This window comes from Ovis canadensis, chromosome 4, assembly GCF_042477335.2.
Source record: "Ovis canadensis isolate MfBH-ARS-UI-01 breed Bighorn chromosome 4, ARS-UI_OviCan_v2, whole genome shotgun sequence".
NCBI lineage: Eukaryota > Metazoa > Chordata > Mammalia > Artiodactyla > Bovidae > Ovis > Ovis canadensis.
This window is the reverse complement of record NC_091248.1, coordinates 98,341,861-98,362,507: the sequence shown is the minus strand read 5'-3', so window position 1 is coordinate 98,362,507 and position 20,647 is coordinate 98,341,861.

The following is a 20,647-nucleotide window of genomic DNA, read 5'->3' as shown; positions in this document are numbered from 1 at the left end:
GCTATTTGTAAGGCCTCCTCAGGCAACCATTTTGCCTTTTTTGCATTTCTTTTCTTGGGGATGGTTTTGGTCACTGCTTCCTGTATAATATTATGAACTTCTTTCCATAGTTCTCCAGGCATTCTCTCTGCCAGATCTAATCCCTTGGATCTATTCATGACCTCTACTGGATAATCATAAGGGATTTGATTCAGGTCATAGCTAAATTGCCTAGTGATTTTCCCTACTTGGTTTTTATCTTCCCTGGTGGCTCAGATGGTAAAAGTGTCTGCCTACAATGTGGGAGACTCAAATTAGATCCTTGAGTTGGGAAGATCCCCTGGATAAGGAAATGGCAACCCACTCCAGTACTCTTCCCTGGAAAATCCCATGGACGGAGAAGCCTGGTAGGTTACAGTCCATGGGGTCGCAAAGAGTTGGACACAACTGAGCAACTTCACTTTTACTTTTCCCTACTTTCTTCAGTTTAAGTCTGAATTTTGCAATAAGGAGCTCATGATATGACCCACAGCTCCAGGTCTTGCTTTTGCTGACTGTATAGAGCCTCTCTAACTTTGTCTCAAAGAATATCAGTCTGTCTGATTTCAGTATTGATCATTTGGAGACGGCCATGTGTAGAGTTGCTTCTCGTGTTATTGGAAGGGTTTGTTTGCCATGACCACAGTGTTCCCTTAACAAAACTGTCAGCCATTATCTTGTTTCGCTTTGTACTCCAAGGCCAAACTTATCTATATTTCCAGGTATCTCTTGACTTCCTAATTTTGCATTCCATTCCGCTATGATGGAAAGAACATCTTTTTTTTTTTTTTTTTTTTTTTTTAGTTCTAGAACATCTTGTAGGTCTTCATAGAATCATTCAACTTCAGTTTCTTCAGCATCAGTAGTTGGGGCGTACTGTGATGCTGGATAGTTTGCCCTGAGAACAAACTGAGATAATACTTTCGTTTTTGAGACTGTATCCAAGTACTGCATTTCAGGTCTTTTATTGACTATGAAGGCTACTCCATTTCTTCCACAGGATTCCTGCCTATAGTAGTAGATATAATGGTCATCTGAACAAAGTTCAGCCATTCTTATCCATTGTAGTTCACTGATTCCTAAAATGTCGGTGTCCACTTTGCCATCTCCTGCTTAACCTCATCCAATTTACGTTGATTCAATGGACCTAACATTCCAGGTTTCTACGCAATGTTGCACTTTACAGCATCGTACTTTACTTTCACCATCAGACACATCCATAACTGTGCATCATTTCCACTTTGGCCTAGCCTCTTCATTTTTGTCCACTCTTCCCCAGTAGCATATTGGACACCTGCTGACCTAGGGGACTCCTTTTCTGATATCATATATTTTTACATTTTTATACTGTTCATGGGGTTCTTGAGACAAGAATAATGGAGTCATTTGCCATTCCCTTCTCTGGTGGACCACATTTTATCAGAACTCTCCACCATGGTCTGTCCATCTAGGGTGCTCTTGCACAGCATGGCTCTTAGCTTCATTGAGTTACACAAGGCTGTGATCCATGTGATCCTTTTGATTACATTTCTGTGATTTTGGTTTTCATTCTGGTGACTGGGATTGTAGTTTTTGCTTCTTCTGTCTGCCTTCTGAGATGAGGATAAAAGGCTTGTGCAAGCTTCCTGCTGGAAGGGACTGGCTATGGGGAAAGCTGGATCTTGCTCTGGTGCAGGGACATGCTCAGTAAATCTTTAATCCAATTGTCTGCAGATGGGTGGCACTGTGCTCTCTCCCTGTTAGTTGTTTGGCATGAAGGGACCCAGTCCTGGAGTCTACAGGCTCCACGGTAGGGCTAACAGTGCTCTCCAGGGGGACTTATGCCAAAATGTGCCTCTCAGGACTGCTGATGCTAGTGTCCCTGTCCTTATGGCAGGCCACTCCTAATTCATGCCTCTGCAGGAGACCCTCAAAACACTCACAGACAGATCTAGATTAGTCTCCTGTGGCTTCACTTCTTTGATTGAATTATAGCAGTTGTTAATAGTAGCATATATGGCTTTGGGGAACATAAATTTTCATTTTCTCTTGGATTGGCATGTTTGCAGTCACAATATGAGTGTCTGTCTAGTGTAACTGCAAAAGTCCTTCCTAAATAAATCAGCAAAAGACCCTTCTTCTCCCCTTGAACTCTTATGGACTGTCATGTGTATCTAACTTTCAAAAATGATCAGATCCAGTATTATGGCATGTATGCACACGCATTCTTTATTCTACAGATACTCTACCTTTTCTCATGTTTTGTTTTACATCAAATACAATGTACTTTCCCTCATGGGTGCTTAATAACTATGTTTCATAAGCAAATCACTTCAATTTTAACACAGAAATGTTTTCATAATCTCAGTTTGGCCCCTCTCCCATTTTAGGGACATGAAATGCCTACCATTCTACCTCCTACTATTTTTAACACAATTTAGTGTTATCTTAAAGGAAAAATTCAGTATTGCTTTTAAAGGATGTATGAATGTTAAAGAGTGGATTCAAGATTTTTTTAGTAAAGAAAAGTGAGGTCATATGATGTCACCAGATTAACGGAGTACTAGAAGTAAATAGATACAAGTATAAAAACAAATGAAACTGATACATAAAACAATATTTTAAATGCCTATTTTTAAACAACTGGTACATAGTAGATTTTATTATAAGTGATATAGAAATGAAATTTTTTAAAAAGTGATAATCTGATGTTAGAATTGAAACTTCAAAATTGGTTGTCCTTACTACCCACTTTGAAGGTCAAGACTACATGAAGACCAACAAGAGAAAGAGTCTGAAAGACAAGAATACATCCACCAGGAATGAGCTTATATGAGATTTCATGATTATAAAACACTTTCAGAAAAGACACTGTACTAATTAAAAGTGCTCTTGGACATGAATAAGCCAATATCTCAGTAATATTTATAGATGCAATCCCTTGTATTGGACAAGCCAAGTAATACATCCAATATACTAAGAACTTTTCTTTGCTCATCAGACATGATGAACAGGAATTATCCAAACCCTTTGTAAAATGTATTCTTCATGGTCAACAGGAATAAATTTTTAGTCTACAAGAGGGTTTTAAAAGTCTTATGCAGGCAAAAGTACTGTCACTATGCTTTGAACCATGGTACTGCAGTGACAAAAATCATTGTTTGCAATTATTTTAATAATGAAACTAATTTATAAAATAGATTTAGCTCTCTGTTTAAATCATTTTTGAGGCTTCCCTGATAGCTCACTTGGTAAAGAATCTGCCTACAATGCAGGAGACCCTGGTTCAATCCCTGGGTCAGGAAGACACCATGGAAGGTAACAGTTACCTACTCAAGTATTCTGGCCTGGAGAATTCCATGGACTGTATAGTCCATGGGATCACAAAGAGTCGGACACAACTGAGTGACTTTCACTTTACTTTAAATTATTTTACTGGAATGATTGAAATTCAGTTGAAAATCAATAAAGGTTCATATCAACAAATGTTTTAAATCCAGAAGCCAAATTAAACTTGGACTACTGAGTATGAACAACAGAGATGGTGTCAAAAAAGAAATAGACAGTTAATGCTTGGAAATTATTCTTGTGAAAGAGATGAGAGAGAGAAAATTTTATAAAGCCAAAATTTCAGAGCATTGACTTAAATTATCAAGGTAAATAACTTTAAAAGGTAAAATTTTGAAGTATTTTCAGTTCAGTTTAGTCACTCAGTCATATCTGACTCTCTGCAACCCCCACGGACTGCAGCACGCTAGGCTTCCCTGTCCATCACCAACTCCTGGAGCTTGCTCAAATTCATATCCATCGAGCTGGTGAGGTCATTTAACCATCTCATCCTCCATCTTCTCCTCCTTCCTTCAATCTTTCCCAGCATCAAGGTCTTTTCTAATGAGTCAGTTCTTTGCATCAGGTGGCCAAAGTATTGGAGTTTCAGCTTCAACATCAATCCTTCCAATGAATATTCAGGACTGATTTCCTTTAGGACTGACTGATTTGATCTCCTTGCTGTCAACCAGACTCTCAAGAGTCTTTTCCAACATCTCAAATCAAAAGCATCAATTTTTCAGTGCTCAGCTTTTCTTTATGATCCAACTCTCACATCCATACATGACTACTGGAAAAACCATAGCTTTGACTAGACAGAACTTTGATGGCAATGTAATGTTTCTGCTTTTTTAGATGCTGCCTATATTGGTCATAGCTTTTCTTCCAAGGAGCAAGTATCTTTTAATTTCATGGTTGCACTCACTATCTGCTGTGATTTTGGAGCCTAAAACAATAAAGTATCTCACTGTTTCCATTGTTTCTACCTCTATTTGTTATGAAATGATGGGACAGGATGCCATAATCTTAGTTTTCTGAAAGCTGAGTTTTAAACCAGCTCTTTCATTGTCCTCTTTTAATTTCATTAATATATTCCCTAATTCCTCTTCACTTTCTGCCATAAGGGTGGTGTGATCTGCATATCTGAGGTTATTAATGTTTCTACCAGCAGTCATTATTCCAGCTTGTGCTTCTTCCAGCCCAGAAGTTTATACAATATATTATGCATATAAGTTAAATAAGCAGGGTGACTGTATACAGCCTTGACATAATCCTTTCTCAATTTGGAACCAGTCTGTTGTTCCATGTCCAGTTCTAGCTGTTGCTTCTTGACCTCCATACAGATTTCTCAGGAGGCACGTGAGGTGGTCTGGTATTCACAACTCTTTAAGAATTTTTCACAGTTTGCTGTGATCCACACAGTCAAAGGCTTTGGCATAGTCAATAAACAGAAATATATGTTTTTCTGGAACTCTCTTGCTTTTGCGATGATCCAAGGGATGTTGGCAATTTGATCTCTGGTTCCTCTGCCTCTTTAAATTCAGCTTGACCATCTGGAAGTTCTCGGTTCACATATTGTTAAGTCTCAGTTGAAGAATTTGAGCATCACTTTGCTAGCGTGTGAGATGAGTGCAATTGTGTAGTAGTTTGAACATATTTTGGCATTGTCTTTCATTGGGACTGGAATGAAAACTGACCTTTTCCAGTACTGTGGCCACTGCCGAGTTTTCCAAATTTTCAGCATATTGAGTACAGCACTTTCATAGTATCATCTTTTAGGATTTGAAATATTTGAATAAATCTTATTTAATCTAACAATTATTTATACCTTATTGAATATGACTTCAAGTAGAAATCACCTTATCCTTTATCTACTGTATATTGTTATTATACAGTTATTATCTGTTTTTCATCTTATTTATTCCATTAAAATTTATACTTTTTTAAGGCAAATGATTTCAGGTAGTTCCTAGAGCATTTATATGCCGTGGTGTAATGGGTCTTTATGTGTGAACTTGAATGGCTATCAGTATATTCTACAGGTTCTATTTCTCTAGATAATCCTGACTAACACACCTGGCTTGAAATGAACTACATTTTAAAAAAAAAATGTAAAGCCTTCAAATTTATCTTCTGCCAGGGGATCTCTCTCTTCAGAAACATCAACATAACTCTGATTAACATACACAATCTGCATTCAAGCTTAAAAGCAAAATAAACAGACTGATAGATATCAGTTCAAAGCCTGATTTAACACATTATCTATATAATCTTGGATGAATTACTTAAACACTGAGTCACAGTTTCAATATCAGTAAAATGAAAAGAGTAACCATTACTTTGCATAATTTTTATAAAGATTAAACATTATTGAAAGAAACACTAACAGTTCCTCAGAAATAATATGCAGTGGTATTCTTGGAAATCATTCATGCATGATTTCCTAATATTTTTTATCATGACTTGCTTCCATCTAACCAATATACAAGTTGATATTTTATCTTCATTTATCTTTTCTGCTTGATTAAATTCAAAATAAAACTTGAACCATCTCTCCATTACTTCCATATAGTAGCTTAGATAATAAAATATGGACTCTAAGACAGTTATTTATGTTGGTCTCTTAGGGTTAGGGCATATAGAAATTCAGGGACTTCTAAACAAAAGGTATAAACAAATATTTATATAAATGCAGAGACCTATATATTAACTGAGCCATGACTTCTGAACATCAAAGCTGGCATATTCATTTGATGAATGAATCAGACCAATTTGGTATCTCTTAATGTTTACAGAGAGCCATTACTGGATAATTAGGCTTATTCATCATTCATATGAATTTTGCTAATATGTTCAAGAAAAAAAAAGTGCTAAAGGCAAAATGGTTGTCTGAGGAGGCCTTACAAATAGCTGAGAAAAGAAGAGAAGCTAAAGGAAAAGGAGGAAAGGAAAGATATACCCATTTGAATGCAGAGTTCCAAAGAACAGCAAGGAAAGATAAGAAAGCCTTTCTCAGTGATCAATGTGAAGAAATAGAGGAAAACAACAGAATGGGGAAGACTAAAGATCTCTGAAGAAAATTAGAGATACCAAGGGAATATTTCATGCACAGATAGGCACAATAAAGACAAGAAATGATACGGACCTAACAGAAGCAGAAGACATTAAGAAGAGGTGGCAAGAATACACAGAAGAACTATACAAAAAAGACCTTCATGAACCAGATAACCATGAAAGTGTGACCACTCACCTAGACCAAGATATCCTGGAATGTGAAGTCAAGTGGGCCTTAGGAAGCATCACTATGAACAAAGTTAGTAGAGGAGATGGAATTCCAGTTAAGCTATTTCAAATCCTAAAAGATGATGCTGTGAAACCGCTGCACTAAATATGCTAGAAAATTTGGAAAATTCAGCAGTGGACACAGGACTGGAAAAGGTCAGTTTTCATTCCAGTCCCAAAAAAGGGCAATGCCAAAGAATGTTCAAACTGTCACACAATTGCACTTATCTCACATGCTACCAAAATGATGCACAAAATTCTCCAAGTCAGGCTTCAGCAATACGTGAACCGTGAACATCCAGATGTTCAAGCTGGTTTTAGAAAAGGCAGAGGAACCAGATATCAAATTGCCAACATCTGCTGGATCACTGAAAAAGCAAGAGAGTTCCAGAAAAACATCAATTTCTGAGGACTATGCCAGCAGAAATTGGCATATGGCAAATTTCAATTGACTATGCTAAAGCCTTTGACTGTGTGGATCGCAGCAAACTGTGAAAAATTCTTAAAGAGACGGGAATACCAGACCACCTCACATACCTGCTGAAAAACCTGTATGGAGGTCAAGAAGCAACAACTAGAACTGGACGTGGATCAACAGACTGTTTACAAATTGGGAAAGGATTATGTCAAGGCTGTATATTGCCACCCTGCTTATTTTACTTATATGCAGAATATATCATGAGAAATCCTGGGCTGGAAGAGCACAAGCTGGAACCAAGATTGCTGGGAGAAATATTAATAACCTTAGTTATGCAGATGACACCACTCATACGGAAGAAAGCAAAGAAGAAATGAAGAGTTTCTTGATGAAAGTGAAAGAGGAGAGTGAAAAAAATTAGCTTAAAACTAAACATTCAGAAAACTAAGATCATGGCATCCAGTCTGATCATGGCAAATAAATGGAGGAATAATGGAAACAGTGAAAGACTTTTTTGTTTTTTGAGTTAATTTATTTTTTACTGAAGGATAAATGCTTTACAGAATTTTGCTGTTTTCTGTCAAACCAACAGGAGAGACTTTATGTTGCGGGGGGGCGGGGGCTCCAAAACCACTGCAGATAGTGACTGCAGCCATAAAATTAAAATACTCTTGCTCCTTGGGAAAAAAGCTATGACCAACCTAGACAGCATATTAAAACACAGAGACATTACTTGGCCAACAAAGTTCCACCTAGTCAAAGCTGAGGTTTTCCAGTAGTCATGTATGGATGTGAGAGTCAGACCATAAAGAAAGCTGAACACTGAAGAATTGATGCTTTTGAACTGTGGTCTTAGAAAAGATTCGTGAGAAACACTTGGACTGCAAGGAGATCCAACCAATCCATCCTAAAGTGATTCAGTCCTGAATGTTCATTGGAAGGACTGATGCTGAAGCTGAGACTCCAATCCTTTGGCCACCTGATGTGAAGAACTGACTCATTGGAGAAGACACTGATGCTGGAAAGATTGAAGGCAGGAGGAGAAGGGAAAGACAGAGGATGAGATGTTTGGATGGCATCACTGAGTTGATAGACATGAGTTTCAGTAAGCTCTGGGAGATGGTGATTGAAAAGGATGCCTAGTTTCCTGCAGTACATGGAGTCACAAAGAGTTGGACACAACTAAGCGACTGAACTGTACTGAACTGAATATGTTCAAGACACCAAAATAGGCATTTGATATACAATAATTTTAATAAAAATTATTAAACTTCTAGAACCCCATAAAATGAGGGAATTCAGTTCAGTTAAGTTGAGTCGCTCAGTTGAGTCTGACTCTTTGCCACCCCATGAATCGCAGCACGCTAGACCTCCCTGTCCATCACCATCTCCTGGAGTTCACTCAGACTCACGTCCATTGAGTCAGTGATGCCATCCAGCCATCTCATCCTGGGTTGTCCCCTTCTCCTCCTACCCCCAATCCCTCCCAGCATCAGAGTCTTTTCCAATGAGTCAACTCTTCACATGAGGTGGCCAAAGTACTGGAGCTTCAGCTTTAGCATCATTCCTTCCAAAGAAATCCCAGGGCTGATCTCCTTCAGAATGGACTGGTTGGATCTCCCTGCAGTCCAAGGGACTCTCAAGAGTCTTCTCCAACACCACACTTCAAACGCATCAATTCTTCGGGGCTCAGCTTTCTTCACACTCCAACTCTCACATCCATACATGACCACAGGAAAAACCATAGCCTTGACTAGACGGACCTTAGTCGGTAAAGTAATGTCTCTGCTTTTGAATATACTATCTAGGTTGGTCACAACTTTTCTTCCAAGGAATAAGCGTCTTTTAATTTCATGGCTGCAGTCACCATCTGCAGTGATTTTGGAGCCCAAAAAATAAAGTCTGACACTGTTTCCACTGTTTCCCCATCTATTTCCCATGAAGTGATGGGATCAGATGCCGTGATCTTCATTTTCTGAATGTTGAGCTTTTAAGCCAACTTTTTCACTCTCCTCTTTCACTTTCATCAAGAGGCTTTTTTAGTTCCTCTTCACTTTCTGCCATAAGGGTGGAGTCATCTGCATATCTGAGGTTACTGATATTTCTCCCAGCACTCTTGATTCCAGCTTGTGTTTCTTCCAGTCCAGCGTTTCTCATGATGTGCTCTTCATATAAGTTAAATAAGCAGGGTGACAATATACAGCCTTGACGTACTCCTTTTCCTATTTGGAACCAGTCTGTTGTTCCATGTCCAGTTCTAACTGTTGTTTCCTGACCTGCATGCAGATTTCTCAAGAGGCAGGTTAGGTGGTCTGGTATTCTCATCTCTTTCAGAATTTTCCACAGTTTATTGTGATCCACACAGTCAAAGGCTTTGTCATAGTCAATAAAGCAGAAATAGATGTTTTTCTGGAACTCTCTCACTTTTTTCCATGATCCAGCGGATGTTGGCAATTTGATTTATGGTTCCTCTGCCTTTTCTAAAACCAGCTTGAACATCAGGGAGTTCACGGTTCACGAATTGCTGAGGTCTGGCTTGGAGAATTTTGAGCAATACTTTACTAGCATGTGAGATGAGTGCAATTGTGCAGTAGTTTGAGCATTCTTTTGCATTGCCTTTCTTTGTAATTGGAATGAAAACTGACCTTTTCCAGTCCTGTGGCCACTGCTGAGTTTTCCAAACTTGCTGGCATACTGAGTGCAGCACTTTCTTAGTATCATCTTTCAGGATTTGAAACAGCTCAACTGGAATTCCATCACCTCCACTAGCTTGTTCATAGTGATGCTTTCTAAGGCCCACTTGACTTCACATTCCACGATGTCTGGCTCTAGATTAGTGACCACATCATCATGATTATCTGGGTCATGAAGATCTTTTTTGTACAGTTCTTCCATGTATACTTGCCACCTCTTCTTAATATCTTCTGCTTCTGTTAGGTCCAGACCATTTCTGTCCTTTATCGAGCCCATCTTTGCATGCAATGTTCCCTTGGTATCTCTAATTTTCTGGAAGGGATCTCTAGTCTTTCCCTTTCTGTTGCTTTCCTCTATTTCTTTGCATTGATCCCTGAAGAAGGCTTTCTTATCTCTTCTTGCTATTCTTTGGAACTCTGCATTCAGATGCTTATATCTTTCCTTCTCTCCTTTGCTTTTCACCTCTCTTCTTTTCACAGCTATTTGTAAGGCCTCCCAGACAGCCATTTTGGCTTTTTGCATTTCTTTTCCATGGGGATGGTCTTCATCCCTGTCTCCTGTACAATGTCAGGAACCTCATTCCTTAGTTCATCAGGAACTCTATCAGATCTAGACCCTTAAATCTATTTTTCACTTCCACTTTATAATCATAAGGGATTTGATTGAGGTCATACCTGAATGGTTTAGCGGTTTTCCCTACTTTCTTCAATTTAAGTCTGAATTTGGCAATAAGGAGTTCATGATCTGAGCCACAGTCAGTTCCCGGTCTTGTTTTTGTTTACTGTATAGAGCGTCTACATCTTTGGTTGCAAAGAATATAATCAATCTGATTTCAGTGTTGACCATCTGGTGATGTCCATGTGTAGAGTCTTCTCTTGTGTTGTTGGAAGAGGGTGTTTGCTATGACCAGTGCATTTTCCTGGCAAAACTCTATTAATCTTTGCCCTGCTTCATTCCTCATTCCAAGGCCAAATTTGCCTGTTACTGCAGGTGTTTCTTGACTTCCTACTTTTGCATTCCAGTCCCCTATAATGAAAAGGACATCTTTTTTGGGTGTTAGTTGTAAAAGATCTTGTAGGTCTTCATAAAACCGTTCAACTTCAGTTTCTTTGGAGTTACTGTTTGCGGCATAGACTTGGATAACTGTGATATTGAATGGTTTGCCTTGGAGATGAACAGAGATCATTCTGTCATTTTTGAGATGGCATCCAAGTACTGCATTTCAAAATCTTTTGTTGACCATGATGGCTACTCCATTTCTTCTGAGGGATTCCTGCCCACAGTAGTAGATATAATGGTCATCTGAGCTAAATTCACCCATTCCAGTCCATTTTAGTTTGCTGATGCGAGCCGGCTCACTAAGCGCAGGTGGCTGTAGGCTGGCTCACTAAACGCGGCGGAGAGGAGCTACCCCAGGTCCGAGGTCAGGGACAGTGGCCTAGAGTGTCAGGCTGGGACGGTGCAGGAACAGCCGAGAGGAGCTACCCTGCATCGAGGTCAGGGGCAGCGGCCGAGAGGAGCTACCCCGCGTCCGAGGTCAGTGGCGGCAGCTGGGAGGAGCTACCTCACGTCCGAGGTCGGGGTGGCTGGGAGGAGACACCCCGTGTCCAAGGTCAGGGTGGCGGCTGGGGGGAGCTACCCTGTGTTCGAGCCAGTGGCGGCCAGGAGGAGACACCCCACGTCCGAGATCAGGGGCGACCAGGAGAAGCCACCTCATTCCCGAGGCCAGGGGCAGTGAGCTTAAGGAGCCACCCAGAGCCCGAGGCCAGGGCCAGCGGCCGGAAGGAGCAACCTGAGGAGTGGTGGCTGCACAGCACAGGAGGGCCTCAACGAGCTATCCCACCTTGAAGGCCAGGAACGGTGGCGGTAAGGAGATACCCTTCGTCCAAGGTAAAGAACAGTGGCTGTGCTTTGCTGGAGCAGCCGTGAAGAGATACCCCACGCCAAGGTAAGAGAAACCCAAGGAAGATGGTAGGTGTTGCAAGAGGGCATCAGAGGGCAGACACACTGAAACCATACTCACAGAAAACTAGTCAATCTAATCACACTAGGACCACAGCCTTGCCTAACTCAATGAAACCAAGCCATGCCTACGGGGCAACCCAAGACGGGTGGGTCATGGTGGAGAGGCCTGACAGAATGTGGTCCACTGGAGAAGGGAATGGCAAGCCACTTCAGTATTCTTGCCTTGAGAACCCTATGAACAGTATGAAAAGGCAAAATGATAGGATACCAAAAGAGGAACTCCCCAGGTCATTAGGTGCCCAATATGCTACTGGAGATCAGTGGAGAAATAACTCCAGAAAGAATGAATGGATGGAGCCAAAGCAAAAGCAATATCCAGTTGTGGATGTGACTGGTGATAGAAGCAAGATCCGATGCTGTAAAGAGCAATATTGCATGGGAACCTGGAATGTCAGGTCCATGAATCAAGGCAAATTGGAAGCGGTCAAAATGAGGGAATAAATAACCAAAAATCAGTAAAATTAAAAAACAACAACTAGATCGGCATCATAAATCAGAATTCAGAAAAAAATTTCTTATGTGAAATTAGTGTCTCAGCAATTAACAACACACAGTAAAATGATGCTAGAAATACAGAAGGAAATCACAGAAGAGGACCACATTTTGAGAACCTTGATGAACAAGCTGAGTTCTGTGTAGTAAAAACATGAGAAACCTTCAAAGGCTGTGAAAACAACCACGACATAATAGAGCTATATTTTAAAGCATTAATCTTGCAAACGAATTTAATTATCTTGAGTTCAGAGATAAGACAATAGTAGAGATCAATGACAAGGAGGTTAATAGAGGCTCTCTTAACTGTCCAAATGAAAACCAATAAGGAAACTAACTTTGTAACAAAGCAATGCACATCAAAAGAAAAAGAGATTTGAGAGGTAATATGAAAATAGACATAGGAGGTCTTGGCTATTGGTAACATACTGGCTATCAGCTAAAGCTATATTTTCATTTAATTGAAATTAAATATAATTATGGAAATAGGCTTCCCCAATGGCTTTACAGAAGAAGATATTAGGAAGAATTGGCAAGAATACACAGAAGAACTGTACAAAAAAGATCTTCATGACCCAGATAATCATGATGGTGTGATCACTCACCTAGAGCCAGACATCCTGAAAGTCAAGTGGGCCTTAGGAAGCATTACTACGAACAAATCTAGTGGAGGTGATGGAATTCCAGTTGAGCTATTTCAAATCCTGGAAGATGATGCTATGAAAGTACTGTACTCAATATGCCAGCAAATTTGGAAAACTCAGCAGTGGCCATAGGACTGGAAAAGGTCAGTTTTCGTTCTAATGCAATGTCAAGGAATGCTCAAACTACCACACAATTGCACTCATCAATGGCACCCCACTCCAGCGCTCTTGTCTGGAAAATCCCATGGACGGAGGAGCCTGGTAAGCTGTAGTCCATGGAGTTGCTAAGAGTCGCACTTGACTGGGCGACTTCACTTTCACTTTTCAGTTTCATGCATTGGAGAAGGAAATGGCAGCCCTCTCCAGTGTTGTTTCCTGGAGAATCCCAGGGACGAGGGAGCCTGGTGGGCTGCCGTCTATGGGGTCGCACAGAGTCAGACACGGCTGAAGTGACTTAGCAGCAGCAGCACACACTAGTAAAGTAACACTCAAAATTCTCCAAGCCAGGCTTCAGCAATACATGAACCCTGAATTTCCAGATGTTCAAGTTTGATTTAGAAAAGGCAGAGAAACCAGAGATCAAATTGCCAACATCTGCTGGATCATGGAAAAAGCAAGAGAGTTCCAGAAAAACATCAATTTTTGTTTTATTGACTATGCCAAAGCCTTTGACTGTGTGGTTCACAGTAAACTGGAAAATTCTGAAAGGACTGGGTATACCAGACCACCTGATCTGCCTCTTGAGAAACCTGTATGCAGGTCAGGAAGCAACAGTTAGAACTGATGATTTGGGAGAATGGCACTGAAACATGTATACTATCATGTAAGAATCGAATAGCCAGTCTATGTCTGATGCAGGATATAGCATGCTTGGGGCTGGTGCACGATGATGACCCAGACAGATGTTATGGGGAGGGGGGTGGGAGGGGGGTTCGTGTTTGGGAATGCATGTACACCCGTGGTGGATTCATGTCAATGTATGGCAAAACCAATACAGTATTGTAAAGTAAAATAAAGTAAAAATAAAAATTAAAAAAATAATAAAAATAAAAATAGAAAAGTTGTTAAAAAATAAAAAAAAATGTTAAGCAATTTTTAGGTGGGGGGAAAAAAAAAAAAAAAGAACTGGACATGGAACAGCAGACTGATTCCAAATAAGAAAAGGAGTACATCAAGGCTGTATATTGTCACCCTGCTTATTTAACTTATATGAAGAGTACATCATGAGAAACACTGGGCTGGAGGAAGCACAAGCTCGAATCAAGGTTATCAGGAGAAATATTAATAACTTTAGTTTTGCAGATGACACCACCCTTATGGCAGAAAGTAAAGAACTAAAGAGCCTCTTGATGAAAGTGAAAGAGGGGAGTGAAAAAGTTGGCTTAAAGCACATCATTTAGAAAACTAAGATTATGTTATCCGGTCCCATCACGTCACAGAAAATAGATGGGGAAAGAGTGGAAACAGTACTGACTTTGTTTTGAGGGGTTTCAAAATCACTGCAGGTGGTGACTGCAGCCATGAAATTAAAAGACACTTACTCCGTGGAAGGAAAGTTATGACCAACCTAGACAGTATATTTAAAACAGAGACATTACTTTATCAACAAAGGTCCATCTGGTCAAGGCTATGGTTTTTCCAGTAGTCATGTATGGATGTGAGAGTTAGACTATGAAGAAAGCTGAGTGCTGAAGAATTGATGCTTTTGAACTGTGGTGTTGGAAAGACTCTTGAGAGTCCCTTGGACTGCAAGGAGATCCAATCTGTTCATCCTAAAGGAGACCAGTCTTGGGTGATCATTGGAAGGACTGATGTTAAAGCTGAAACTCCAATACTTTGCCCACGTGATGTGAAGAGCTGACTCATTTGAAAAGACCCTGATGCTGGGAAAGATTGAAGGCAGGAAGAGATGGGGACGACAGAGGATGAGATGGTTGGATGACATCACTGACTCAGTGGACATGTGTTTGGGTGAATTCTGGGAGTTGGTGATGGACAGGGAGGCCTGGAGTGCTGTGGTTCATGGGGTTGCAGAGTCGGACATGACTGAGCGACTGAACTGAATGGTCCAGTGGTAGAGTTCACCTGTAATGCAGGAGATGCAGGTTTGATCGCTGTGTTTGGGAAATCCCCTGGATGAGGAAATGGTAACCTACTTTAGTATTCTTTCTGGGAAAACTTTCCAGTCTCTGGAATCACAAAGAGTCCGACAGCACTGTGTAACTATGCATGCATAATTATGGAAATACACTAAATAGTGACATTTTCCATTACAATTCCTACCTTTTTTGCAGATAAACGTTATAGCCAAGCATATTCTGGAGGAAGGAAATTATAAAAATTTTTAGGATTAAATCCACTTTCATGAGCTTTACATACTTTTTAAATTTAGATGATCCTTAAATACTTCTTAAGTGAATTCTACTTAAGTATTTAAGATATTCCACACTTCTTCTATCTAGAGTGTCTTAGTCATTTATCTAACAGTCTAACATTTATAACTGGACACATTTCTAATATTTCAAACTCAAGAAGCCCCGAATTGATCTTTTCATCTTCTTAGATTGTCCCCCAATTTTTGTGCTCTTTAGCTCAGTTAATGGCTTCACTGAAAGTCTGCTTACCACACATAAACAAAACAAATTAACAACAAAAACTTCTAGTCATCAGTGATGAAAACTAGTGTTCTCTTAATTTTGGCCCTCCACCTTTTAAGAAATTCAAAGGATCCAATATTTTACCCTACTTTTAAGGAAACATTAGATGTGTTTCATGCTAACTTTTACGACAACAGAAGACATGACTCATGCCATTATTTACATCACAGCAAACAGGATGAGCTTTTATATTCACATCGGTTGCCCTGTCCTCCTAATAACAGAGATGACACGGGATAACCCAGTTGGAAGCTGCGCACCCAGTAAATTTTTGTCATAGCTGACAAACTCCAAACTTAGAAAATAATAGTGCTTCATCAAGTTCCAAAAAACCTTCCTGATCTTTGCCTTTGAGGAAGATACTACCTTTATCATCATGATCAGGGATCAAATCTGCCCTCTGCCCTGGAGGGAGAGAAAACCTTTATTGTCCAAGGCTGTTTCAGAACAAAAGCTAATCCAAAACATGCAGAAATGTCATGAAGAATCATTGTCCTGTTTGGCTCCACGTTCTGTCAATTAGACTTTGAAATATCATTTCGTAGTTAGGAAGAAAAGATTTAAGGAAGAGATAGAAACAAATCAGGGAGTTCATAGGAAATATATCATCAATATTCTTTTGAATCTTACTTCAGAATATATGCTTAAATATTATCTTAAATATCCCAACTTGACAATGATTTCTTTGCTTGCCCAACCTGGTGGCATGATGTATTAAATAATATCCAGTTTGCTTATGGTCTACTCAGAATGCAGATTCCCTGGTGTTCTATATTTGGGCATTTAGTCTCTACCAGAGCTCAGATATAAACTATTGACCACATACAGCTGTGCCCAGAAGTAAATAAATATGCCCAGTAAACTGGTCATAACTTGGCAGGAACACACTGGTTTTAGTACAGGCCAATTAAACATTCAGTTCAGTCACTCAGTCATGTCCGACTCTTTGTGACCCCATGAACTGCAGCACACCAGGCCTCCCTGTCCATCACCAACTCCCAGAGTTTACTCAAACTTATGTCCATGAGTCGGAGATGCCATCCAACCATCTCATCTTTTGTCATCCCCTTCTCCTCCCACCCTCAATCTTTCCTAGCATCAGGGTCTTTTCAAATGAGTCAGCTCTTTGCATCAGGTGGCCAAAATACTGGAGTTTCAGCTTCCGTATCAGTCCTTCCAATGAACATCCAAGACTGATCTCCTTTAGGATGGACTGGTTGGATCTCCTTGCAGTCCAAGGGACTCTCAAGAGTCTTCTCCAACACCACAGTTCAAAAGCATCAATTCTTTGGCGCTCAGCTTTCTTTATAGTCCAACTCTCACATCCATACATGACTACTGGAAAAACCATAGCCTTGACTAGATGGGCCTTTGTTGACAAAGTAATGTCTCTGTTTTTTAATATGCTGTCTAGGTTGGTCATAACTTTTCTTCCAAGGAGTAAGTGTCATTAAACATTGAATCTAAATCTACTATCCTCATTTAAATTCCACTCACTCCATTTGATGTAGCATGCCTAATGCTAGTGAATGAACTGGTTTAACCAACACAAATATCAAATTCAATTTTGCACTTCCTAGTATACATAAGCAAGGTGAAATTCTGATTTAGTTTTTCTCATTAAGTTTTTCTAAGATTTTATAGTAAGCTGACTTCCTTGAATATAGTTAGTTCTAAGCATATTGATATGATGGAGTGTCTAAATCTTGATATGCATATGCATATAATGAAGCCTTTACAAGGTCGATGCAACTTTATAGAATGAAGGGATGGATTAACAGCCAGTTTTCTCCAGGAGAATCACCTCTTACCTTATCTCAGATGTTCCTCCTCTCAATCATGCTCTTTTCAGCCTGAAACAACCTTCATTCTGCTGGCAATAAGACGCACCTCAAGAATAAGTTGATTAAACCATTTCTTATAATCAAAGTCAGAATTAATACAAGGACTCTCTACAACCTTGGCCTTTTTTGGTTACATCTATGTCTATGTTCAGTTAGTAGTCAGTTTTAGCTAAGAACTATGACACATTCATAAGCATGATCCTAACATCATCTTGAAGATGCCTTGCAGATATAAATAATTTTCAAAATATATGCAAAATCAATTAGAAAAGTTTCAAGCTCTTCTACGGCACTTTTACTCACATGAAATTGTAGAGTAACTCAAGATCTGTTGAGTTAACTTCTATATGTGTATTACACTTAACATCAACAAAAAAAATACAGAATGTTTAAGGACAAGATTGAATCAAGATTACCAGGAAAAATATCAATAACCTCAGATATGCAGATGACACCACCCTTATAGCAGAAAGCAAAGAAGAATTAAAGAGCCTCTTGATGAAAGTGAAAGAAGAGAGTGAAAAAGTTGGCTTGAAGCTCAACGTTCAGAATAATAAGATCATGGTATCTGATCCCATCACTTCATGCAAATAGATAGGAAAACAGTGACAGACTTTATTTTTTAGCTCTGAAATCACTGCAGATGGTGATTGCAGCCATAAAATTAAAAGATGCTTGCTCCTTGGAAGACAAGCTGTGACCTAGTTAAGTTCAGTTCAGTCACTCAGTCATGTCCAACTCTTTGCGACCCCATGAATCGCAGCATACCATGTTGCCTGTTCATCACCAACACCCGGAGTTTACCCAAATTCATGTCCATCGAGTTGGTGATGCCATCCAGCCATCTCATCCTCTGTCTTCCCCTTCTCCTCCTGCCCCCAATCCCTCCCAGCATCAGGGTCTTTTGCAATGAGTCAACTCTTCACATGAGATGGCCAAAGTATTGGAGTTTCAGCTTTAGCATCAGTCCTTCCAGTGAACACCCAGGACTGGTCTCCTTTAGGATGGACAGGTTTAATCTCCTTGCAGTCCGAGGGATTCTCAAGAGTCTTCTCCAACACCACAGTTCAAAAGCATCAATTCTTCAGCACTCAGCTTTCTTTATAGTCCAACTGTCACATCCATACATGACTACTGGAAAAACCATAGCCTTGACTAGATGGACCTCTGTTGGCAAAGTAATGTCTCAGCTTTTTAATATGCTATCTAGATTTGTCATAACGTTCCTTCCAAGGAGTAAGCGTCTTTCAATGTCATGGCTGCAATCACCATCTGCAGTGATTTTGGAGCCCAAAAAAATAAAGTCTGACACTGTTTCTACTGTTGCCCCATCTATTTCTCAGGAAAAGGTCAGTTTTCATTCCAATCCCAAAGAAAGGCAATGCCAAAGAATGCTCAAACTACCACAGAATTGCAGTCATCTCACATGCTAGTAAAGTAATGCTCAAAATTCTCTAAGCCAGGCTTCATCAATACGTGAACCGTGAACTTCCAGATGTTCAAGCTGGTTTTAGAAAAGACAGAGGAACCAGAGATCAAATTGCCAACATCTGTTGGATCATCAAAAAAGCAAGAGAGTTCCATAAAAAAAAAAAACCATCTATTTCTGCTTTATTGACTATGCCAAAGCTTTTGACTGTGTGGATCACAATAAACTGTGGGAAATTCTGAAAGAGATGGGAATACCAGATCACCTGACTTGCCTCTTGAGAAACCTATATGTAGATCAGGAAGCAACAGTTAGAACTGGACATGGAACAATAGACTGGTTCCAAATAGGAAAAGGAGGATGTCAAGGCTGTATATTGCCACCCTGCTTATTTAACTTATATGCAGAGTACATCATGGGAAATGCTGGGCTGGAAGAAGCACAAGCTGTAATCAAGATTGCTGGGAGAAATGACCAACCTAGACAGCATGTTAAAAAGCAGAGACATTACTTTGCCAACAAAAGTTGTCTAGTCAAAGCTATGGTTCTTCCAGTAGTCATGTATGAATGTGAGAGTTGGACTATAAAGAAAACTGAGCACCAATGAATTGATGCTTTTGAACTGTGGTGTTGGAAGAGACTCTTGAGAGTCCCTTGAACTGCAAGGAGATCCAACTAATCCATCCTAAAGTAAATCAGTACTGAATGTTCATTGGAAGGACTGATACTGAAGATGACTCCAATGCTTTGGCCACCTGATGTGAAGAACTGACTCATTGGAAAAGACCCTGATGCTGAGAAAGATTGAAGGCGGGAGGAAATTTGATGACAGAGGATGAGATGGTTGGATGGCATCACCAACTTGATGGACATGAGTGTGAGTGAACTCTGCGGGTTGGTAGTGGTCAGGGAGGCCTAGTGTGCTGTAGTCAATGGGGTTGCAAAGAGTTGGACATGACTGAGGGACTGAACTAACTTAATTGACTGAAGCACAAATAAGCAATTCATATATTCATAATATATTTATGAAAATATGTAAACCTCAATTTCAATTTAATTAAAATGATATATTTGCTGTTTCCTATCTAAGCATTGGCAAGCAAGAAAAAAAAACTTTAATACTTTCGTTGGGAGATAAAGACATGCAAATGAGATGGTACTCATAAATAGTGCTGATAAGATTGCAAATTAGTGTAATCTTTCTGGAAAGAGATTTGATAATATGTATGAAAAGCATTAAAATGTGCCTCTCATTCATTATAATTATACTCCTGTGATTTCACCTAAAGGAAATGTGTGCAAAAATATTTTTTGTTGTTGTTGTTCAGTCACTCACTGGTGTCCAACACTTTGCGACCCCATGGACTGAAGTGTGCCAGGCTTCTCTGTCCTTTACTGTCTCCTGGAGTTTGCTCCAATTCATGTCATTGAGTTGATGATATTGTCAACCATCTCACCCTCTGTTGCCCCCTTCTCCTCCTGCCCTTAAAGTTTTCTAGCCTCAGGGTCTTTTCCAATGAGTTAGCTTTCATTTCAAGTGGCCAAAGTATTGGAGCTTCAGCTTCAGCATCAGTCCTTCCAATGAATATTCAGGGTTGATTTCCTTTAGGATTGACTAGTTTGATTTCCTTGCTGTCCAAGGGACTCAAATATGTTAATGGATATTCAACAAAGGATGCTATACCCTTCTTATCTCACATAACATGAATATTCTCCATCTCATTAAGATAATCTTAATAAATATGCTTATTAAAGGATGCAAAATATATTTCATATTGTAATATCAACTTTCTTTAGTCATAATTCAAGTGTTGAATATCTTAAATTATTTCTGTAAT